Source organism: Bison bison, unplaced genomic scaffold (genome assembly GCF_000754665.1).
Source record: "Bison bison bison isolate TAMUID 2011002044 unplaced genomic scaffold, Bison_UMD1.0 scf7180017864144, whole genome shotgun sequence".
Lineage (NCBI taxonomy): Eukaryota > Metazoa > Chordata > Mammalia > Artiodactyla > Bovidae > Bison > Bison bison.
This window is the reverse complement of record NW_011494716.1, coordinates 1,053,637-1,061,561: the sequence shown is the minus strand read 5'-3', so window position 1 is coordinate 1,061,561 and position 7,925 is coordinate 1,053,637. Positions and strand designations below refer to the sequence as shown.

The 7,925-nt window shown below is 39.4% G+C and overlaps 1 protein-coding gene across 1 annotated transcript in view; it reads right to left on the bottom strand.

The window, feature by feature from the left end:
- The window catches only part of NAA60 (N(alpha)-acetyltransferase 60, NatF catalytic subunit), a 26,586-nt gene that overhangs the window by 15,529 nt on the left and 3,132 nt on the right, over positions 1–7,925 (bottom strand). The window lies entirely within an intron of this gene.

The window sequence follows — 7,925 nt, the reverse complement described above, 5'->3', positions numbered from 1 at the left end:
GGGTGTCAGTTGCCCTCAAGTTGGAGGAGGGTCTACTCAGCGGTCCCCACCCCATTTGGCTCCAGGAACCGGTTTTTATGTTAGACAGTTGTTCCACGGACCAGGGATGGGGGGATGGTTTTGGGGTGATTCAAGCATATTTATTATACACTTTATTGCTATTATTATTACATCAGCTCTACCTCACATCATCAAGCATTAGGTCCTGCGGACTGGGGACCCCTGGTCTACATCACAAAACCTAACTCAAACTTTGTTACTAAGGGACTTGTGTTGAGCAAAATCTGATGTTAACTTTAAAGGATATATTTATCCTTTGCCTTCAAATACCTTTCACTGGTAATATGGCCAAAGGATGGAATAAGAAGGCTAAAATGCTCAACCCTCAAAGGACCTAATTCACACCCAAATAGACATTATGACAGATTAAAACAGTCTAAAATCACACTATTTTATAAACGTTAAATGCATATTCTTTAACATTTTGGCAATGAAAAGTTACCTAAAGAGATTAGAAGTCTGAAAGGTAAGTGGTGTAAATAGATCAAGAGTAGTGTAACAAGGGGATATGTAACAACCCAGAAAGTCTATTGTCTACACAATAAGATGTTAGTGGCTGGTGGAATCTTGATTTGTGTAAAGCAGCTTATATAATATTTACATTTTCTTTTAGTAACAGTTTCTCTAAGTTCCTATTTTAAAAGCTGAAAAATTATGGACAAAATGAAAATATACAATTTACAACTCTGTAGAGTTACAGTTTTAAGTACAGGAAACATGCTGTTGTAAGCAAAAATGCTGTGGTTAATGTGCTTTGGTCCATTCAGGGCATTTCAAGCATTCTATATATTTAGTGTGTCACTATTAACTTATAATCAAACTTATTAAAAAAACTTTAGTGTGTCTATTAACTTATAATCAAACTTGTTAAAAAAAACTTTAAATATAGAGTTCAAAATAACTATAAACTTTAATATAATCAAACTTGTAAAAAAAAAAAAAAACTTTAGGATAGAACAATCAAGAGTGAGGAGGCTATAAAATGCATACTTGAAGTCCTACACATTTTCTAGAGATGGGCTGCAAATTTAGCTGCGGTCTTTCCAAAAATTCACTTTGAAGTGGGAACTGGTTGCAAGATCCAGCAAGTCAGTGTGTCAGAGTAATTGTCCCCTAGTATCCACTGTCTTCCTCCTCCTCCTCTTTTTTTTTTTTCCCCTAATGTAGACCATTTTTAAAAAGTCTTTATTGAACTTGTTACAATATTGCTTGTCTTTTTTTATGATTTGGATTTTTGGTTGGGAGGCCTATGGGATCTTAGCTCCTCAACCAGGGACTAAACCCTTACCTTCTGCATTGAAAGGCAAAGTTTAACTACTGCACTGCCAGGAAAGTCCGTCCTCTCCTTTCTTTTTTAAAAACAACTGCTTAATCACATTCTCATGCAGTAGTAGGACAGTACCCCCTTTAGCAGGCAAAGAGCTAACAAGTTAAGCTTGTATTTCTTAGCCTCCTTTGCAGCAAGATGAAACCATATGCCAAACTTTTTGTCAGTGAACAACAGTGGAAGTGATGTGAGCAACTTAGGTTCTCAAGCATGTCCTTAAGAAGAAATTGTTTAAATATTAATAACTGGTGATGCTAGGTGAAAAGTACATAGGTGTTTAATGCATTATTCTTTCAAATATTCAGAGGTTTGAAATTTTTAAATTAAAAAGATGAGATTTTAAATAAAGGAAAATTGCTAGTTTAGGGCTTTCTTGGTGGTCCAGTGGTTAAGAATCCGCCTGCCAACGCAGGGGACATGAGTTTGATCCCTGCTCAGGGAAGATCCCACATGCCGCAGGGTAAGTAAGCCCACGTGCTGCAACCGCTGAAGCCCGAGCACCCTAGAGCCCGTCCTCCACAACCCTAGAGCAATGAGAGGCCCTCGCACCACAACTGGAGAGAAGCCCCACTCACCACTAGAGAAAGCCTGTGTGCAGCAATGAAGACCCAGCACAGCTAAAAATGAATAATTTTTTTTTAAAGGAAAGTTGCTTATTTTCCTCATCCTTTCTCTTGCCTTCCATCAGGTTCCTATCAACAGAATGTGGAGACAGTGGTAAGCCCTTTCAGTTACACAGGAGAGGCAAACCCTGCCGAGGTTCTTGCTACTCAAAGTGCTGTCTTGTGGTCCAGCAGTATTAGCATCACCTGGATGTACTTAAAATGCAGGCTCAGACCTTACGAGACCACAGGCAGGAAGGGGCATCTCCTGACCACAGGAACTAGCTCAGGGAACTCTGACTGGCACTGAGCTCAACACGGATTGGTCCTCTTAAGTCTCTGCCTTCCTTGTTTCTTTTTCTCTCTTTTTGGTGTGTTTTGAGATATTTCTTCCAAGTGATCTAAGAGACCACTGGCTTTCTTTCTTTCTTCTTCTTTTTTTTTTTTCTCTCCTTCAATTTAGTTACTGAATGTAAATTTAAAAACAAAATGTGCTTTTCAGTTCCAGATTCATTTAAAGCCATGATGCACTGGGACTTCCCAGTGGTCCAGTGGTTAAGACTCTGCCTTCGAAAATAAAGACAAAAAAAAGAAGGATCTGCCTTCCAATGCAGGGGATGAGGTTTCAATCCCTGATCAGGGACCCAAGATCCCACATGCTGTGGGGTAACTAAGCCCGAGAGCTGTGACTTAGTGAGTCCACACACTCTCGAGCCCAAGCTCCACAGCAAGAGAAGCTCCCTTGCACCCCAACTAGAGAAGTCCCTGCTCAATGCCCATGCACAGCCAAAATAAATAAGTGATTAAACAAATAAAACTATGATCCATTCTCTTGGATCACAACCTTCCTGACACCCAGGAAAACAGCTGGGTTTCCAAAACCAGACTTTGCAGGTAGACCTCAAAAACATTTTTCCAGTATCCTAGAAACAGAGCATAACAAGCCACTTCATGGCAAGTTCTACAGACAGACAGCTTGCTGACCAGCATCTGCTTTGCCTGAGAGGACACGGGACTATCCTTGGAGCACTCCCAGGAGAGGAGAAAGGCTCCAGGAGACTAGCTTGAGGTGAAGTGGATTGTTCTGACTCATGGTTCTGATGGGTTTATTAACATTTGTATGGATCATACAGAAATCCACTGCACTTCTTCACACTAACAATGAAAGAGAGAGCAAAATTTAAAAATCCCTTTTGAAACTGCCCACCCCCCAAAAAAAAAATATTTAGGAATAAACCTGACTAAGGAGGTAAAAGGCTTAGATGTTGAGAACTATAAAATGATAAAAGGAAATTGAAGATTATTTAAATAAATGGAAAGAGATCCCATGCTCTTGGATTAGAAGAATTAATGTTGTTAAAATGGTCGTGCTACTCAAAGCAATCTATGGATTTAATGTGATCCCTATTATTTAATTAACTGTGATATTTTTCACAAAATTAGAAAAAGTAATCCTAAAATTTATATGGAACCATAAAAGGCCCCAGATTACCAAAGCAACCCTGGGGGAAAAGAACAAAGCTGGAGGCATGATCCTTCCAGCAACAGTAATCAAAACAGTGTAGTATTTGCACAAAAACAGACATATGGATCAATGGAACAGAACAGAAAGCTCAGAAATAAACTACATAACTATGGTCTATTAATCTTCAACACAGGGGCAAGAATATACAACAGAAAAAACAGTCTCTTCAGGAAGTGGTGTTCAGAAAGTTAGACAGCGGCATGTATATCAATGAAGTTAGAACACACCTTTACACTACACACAAAGATAAACTCAAAATGGCTTAAAGACTTAAATATAAGACACAAAACTCCTAGACGAGATCATAGGCAAAACATTCCCTGACATACATCGTAGCAATATTTTCTTAGGTCAGTCTCCCAAGGCAATAGAAATAGAAGCAAAAATAAAAAACAAATGGGACCTAATCAAGCTTACATGTTTTCACACAGCAAAGGAAACCATAAAATGAAAAGACAACTAGGAGAAAATATTTTTAAATTATGTGACTGACAAGGTCTTAATTTCAAAAAATTTACAAACAGGGACTTCCCTGGTGGTCCAATGACTAAGACTCCATGTTCCCAATGCAGCGGGCACAGTTTCCATCCCTGGTCAGGGAACTAGATCCTGCATGCCACAGCTGAAGACCCCACACGCCACAACTAAGTCCAAGCACAGCCTAAAAAAAAAATTTTAATATACAAACAGCTCATACAACTCAAGCCACAACTAAGTCCCAGCACAGCCTAAATAATTTTTTAAAAATATACAAACAGCTCATACAACTCAACAATAACAAAAACAACCCAATCAAATGGGAAGAAGATCTAAACAGACATTTCTCCAAAGAAGACATACAGATGGCCAACGGGCCCATGAAAAGATGCTCAGCTCTGCTAATTATTAGAGAAATGCAAATCAAACCTACGAGGTACAATCTCACACAGATCAGAATGACCCTCGTTTAAAAAATCTACAAATAAAAAGCCAGCAATTGCACTTCTAGGCATATACCTAGAGAAAACCGTACTTCAACAAGATACATGAACCCGAATGTTCATTGCAGCACTATTTACAATTGCCAGGATATGAAAGCAACCTAAATGTTCATCAACAAAGGAATGGATAGAACTTCCCTAGCTGTCCACTGGTTAAGAATTGGCCTGCCAATGCAGGGGACATGGATTTGATCCCTGATCCGGGAAGATTCCACATTCCATATAGCAACTAAGCCCATGTGCCACAACCACTGAGCCTGCGAGCTGCAACTCGTGTGCCTGTGTGCTGCAACTACTGAAGCCCACGCAGCTGGAGCCTGTGCTCTGCAACGAGAGAAGCCACTGCAATGAGAATCCCGTGCTCTGCAACGAAGAGTAGACCCTGATCACTGCAACTAGAGAAAGCCTGTGCGTAGGCAATGAAGACCCAGCACAACCAAAAGTAAATAAAAATAAATAAAATTTAAAAACCAGAGGAATGGATAAAGAAGATGTGTACCAAATATACGTCAGAATATTATTCAGCCATAAAGAGGAATGAAATTGGGTCATCTGTAGAGATGTGAATGGACCTAGAGATTGTCATACAGAGTGAAGTAAGTCAGAAAGAGACAAATAGCATATATTAATGTATATATGTAGAATCTAGAAAAATGGTACAGATGATCTTATTTGCAAAACAGAAATAGAGGCATAGATGTAGAAAATAAATGTATGGACACCAAGGGGGATGGGAGGTAGGATGAATTGGGAGATTGGGATTGCCGTATATACACTACTGATACTGTGCATAAAATAGATAACTAATGAGAACACTGTATAGCTCAGGGAATTCTATTCAGTGCTCTGTGGGTGACCTAAATGGAAAAGAAAGCCAAAAAAGAGGGGATATATGTATATATGTATAGCTGATTCACTTTGCTGTGCAGTAGAAACTAACAACACTGTAAAGCAGCCATACTCTAATTAATTAAAAAAGAAAAGATACATGCAGCTCAATGTTCACTGCAGCACTGTTTACAATAGCCAAGACATGGAAGCAACCTAAATGTCCATCAACAGACCAACAAGGACCTACTGTATAGCGCAGGAAACTCTACTCAGTATTTTGTAATAACCTATGTGGGTAAAGAACCTGAAAAAGATTCAATATATGTATAACTCAATCACTGTGATGTAAACCTGAAATTAACACAACATTGTAAATCACAAAACTACACAATTTGAAGTCTTTTTAATTGTCGTTGTTCAGTCGCTAAGTCGTGTCCAACTCTTTGGACTGCAGCACACCAGGCTTCCCTGTCCTTCACCCCGGAATTTGCTCTGATTCATGTCCACTGAGTCAGTGATGCTATCTAACCACATCATCCTCTGCTTTCCCCTTCTCCTTTTGCCTTCAATCTTTCCAAGCATCAGGGTCTTCTCAAGTGAGCCAGCTGTTCACCTCAAGCAGCCAAATAACAAATGTTGGAGAGGGTGCATAGAAAAGCAGAACCTCCTACAATGTTGGTAGGAATGTAAATTATGCAGCCACTATGGAGAACAATATGGAGGCGCCTTAGAAAACTAAAAATAGAGTTGTCATATGATCCAGCAATCCTAGTCTTGGGCATATATTACCCAAGGAGAAAGGGAGTGGTGGAGGAATAAATTAAGAGTCTGGGATTAGCAAATACAAACTACTGTATATAAAATAAATAAACAACAAGGTCCCACTGTATACCACTCAGAAATATATTCAATATTCTGTAATAAACCACAATGAAAAGAGAAAAATCCATAAAATAGATCTGCATGGGCAAACAATCTCTCTAGAGAATTTCTGGTGATCTAGTGACTGGGACTTGGTGATTGGGATCAATCCTTGGTCTGGGAACTAGGATCCACAAGCTGGGTGGCATTCCCAAAAAACAACTACCACCACCACAACAAAAAACCAACAAAGAAGCCCCCACAACTCTCTGGATACATGTAAGTGTAAAGAAACAAAGACTTTATCACATTTGTATTGTAAAATAAGTGAAGGGGGAAAATTTGCATAGATCAAAGACAGTACAACCAGGAATCAAGTAAGTTGCTTCCAAAAAAAAAATTCCTTTGGCTGAAAAATGATGCAAGTGTACACTTGGATGACAAAGGATGATACTGATTTCTGCAATTAAAACTGAGACAGAGTCACTTAGAGAAGACTCTACACATGGACATCACCAGATGGTCAACACCGAAATCAGATTGATTATATTCTTTGCAGCCAAAGATGGAGAAGCTCTATACAGTCAACAAAAACAAGACCAGGATTTGACTGTGGCTCAGATCATGAACTCCTTATTGCCAAATTCAGACTTAAATTGAAGAAAGTAGGGAAAACCACTAGACCATTCAGGTATGACCTAAATCAAATACCTTATGATTATACAGTGGAAGTGAGAAATAGATTTAAGGGCCTAGATCTGATAGACAGAATGCCTGATGAACTATGGATGGAAGTTCGTGACATTGTACAGGGACAGGGATCAAGACCATCCCCATGGAAAAGAAATGCAAAAAAGCAAAATGGCTGTCTGGGGAGGCCTTACAAATAGCTATGAAAAGAAGAGAAGCGAAAAGCAAAGGGGCAAAGGAAAGATATAAGCATCTGAATGCAGAGTTCCAAAGAATAGCAAGAGATAAGAAAGCCTTACTCAGCGATCAATGCAAATAGAGGGAAACAACAGAATGGGAAAGACTAGAGATTTCTTCAAGAAAATTAGAGATACCAAGGGGACATTTCATGCAAAGATGGGCTCGATAAAGGACAGAAATGGTATGGACCTAACAGAAGCAGAAGATACTAAGAAGAGGTAGCAAGAATACACAGAAGAACTGTACAAAAAAGATCTTCACGACCCAGATAATCATGATGATGTGATCACTCATCTAGAGCCAGACATCCTGGAATGTGAAGTCAAGTGGGCCTTAGGAAGCATCACTACGAATAGAGCTAGTGGAGGTGATGGAATTCCAGTGGAGCTATTTCAAATCCTGAAAGATGATGCTGTGAAAGTGCTGCACTCAATCTGCCAGCAAATTTGGAAAACTCAGCAGTGGCCACAGGACTGGAAAAGGTCAGTTTTCATTCCAATCCCAAAGAAAGGCAATGCCAAAGAACACTCAAACTACCGCACAATTGCACTCATCTCACACGCTAGTAAAGTAATGCTTAAAATTCTCCAAGCCAGGCTTCAGCAATATGTGAACCGTGAACTTCCTGATGTTCAAGCTGGTTTTAGAAAAGGCAGAGGAACCAGAGATCAAATTGCCAACATCCGCTATCATGGAAAAAGCAAGAGAGTTCCAGAAAAACATCTATTTCTGCTTTCTTGACTATGCCAAAGCCTTTGACTGTGTGGATCACAATAAACTATGGAAAATTCTGAAAGAGATAGGAATAC